At 37.1% G+C, this 1,494-nt stretch overlaps 1 pseudogene; it reads left to right on the top strand.

The window, feature by feature from the left end:
* Positions 1–1,053: 1,053 nt before the first annotated feature.
* LOC145414766 (5S ribosomal RNA) lies at positions 1,054–1,172 on the top strand (annotated as a pseudogene).
* Positions 1,173–1,494: the final 322 nt, after the last annotated feature.

Genomic DNA, 1,494 nt, shown 5'->3' with positions numbered 1-1,494 from the left:
AAAAGTGAAAGAAAAAAAAATCTTCACTGTAGTACTTCAGACTTTTAATGATAAACACTGTGGGCTAGTGTGGAATAGAAGCAATGTCAGAAAAAGGTTTTTAAATAACAATTTGAATACATACAATACTTCAGGGTGTGGAGTATGTTGCGAAGAAAAACAAAATTTTTCAACATCAGATTTTATTAATGTTGTTCACTGACTTTTTTTTTTTTTTTTTCTGATAAAAGTAATTCCAGCATGACAAATGAATACCAATGTAGACAATTCGAGAATTGCAGGAGATGACATAGTAAAACATTATTTCAGGACATCAAATTATAATACATGTGTTCATTGTTGTGTGAGGCATGAGTGAATCAATCAGCAGATTTACACAGAGGCTGCCCATCATGGTGGCTGATGCATCAACACAGCTTTGGTACTCAGTCAGCTGTGGAAGCCAACTCTTCAATGTGACTAGCAGGCTCGGGCTCTCCAGTGGACTGTGAAAATGCTTACATAAGTGAAAGGAATATATAAAGTTAGCTGAAAAATATAGATTGATTAAAACAGAGGACAGATAAGCCTTTCTTAATGTAACGCTGGGTAGAGGCACTTTCCAGAGAGAGTAAAATGCTGCATGACAAAATGTAAGCTGAAGGGAAAGGACAAAAATACTCAAAAGACATTAAAGGCCTCTGAAAGGAAAAGAAAGAGATAAACAACTAATTCAGTACATATTGTTGGCTACTTGGAAAGAAAAAACTGAATACTGAAACGTCGAAGATAAAGTTTGGCTGAGTGAGGAAACTTTGTGAAATGAATAAGTTGTGCAAAAGGGAAACTCAAAGACCGTCACCAGCTCTTCTTTACTATGACTAGATGTAATACAGTTTGCCTTGGATGACGATCTGGTATGTACTGCCAGAAAGCCAGGTGCACTGCCAGCCCTAGATTTCAAAAGCTGCTACATATCAAAATCCAAACAGTAGCGAGACCTAAGTAAAAAAAATTGTCACATAGTCCCTCTTACAGCTACACATAGATACATAATTACCCACTTTAACATTTACATAAGAATAAACAAGGTTGATAACACCGCTTCCCGTCCGATCAGCGAAGTTAAGCAACGTTGGGTCTGGTTAGTACTTGGATGGGTGACTGCCTGGGAACACCAGATGCTGTTGGCATCCCTACGTGTCAAGTGGGGTTGGTGGAGGATTAGTGCCCCTCCCTGTAAAACAATTAACTCTAAGCCCTTGGCCACCCCGTTTGGGATACATGGCGTCTGGCAATGGATGGATGGACAAATTATTATGAAGAAATTATTAGTAAAATTTTCCTTAGGGCAACCAGAAATTGTCTCCTGACACAGCGGGAAGATACATAGATAAAGAGTCTAGTTACCTCAGGAATGAAAAAAAACAAAAAGTAAAATACCAAGAATATAATAGATAAAAAATGTACATTGGTTACTTTTTATAGATAAATACAGTGGATATTGTAAAATAA

The sequence above is a fragment of the Coenobita brevimanus genome, chromosome 100 (genome assembly GCF_032717465.1).
Source record: "Coenobita brevimanus isolate Jiangsu-jjx chromosome 100, ASM3271746v2, whole genome shotgun sequence".
Lineage (NCBI taxonomy): Eukaryota > Metazoa > Arthropoda > Malacostraca > Decapoda > Coenobitidae > Coenobita > Coenobita brevimanus.
This window is presented reverse-complemented; position numbering and strand designations above follow the sequence as displayed.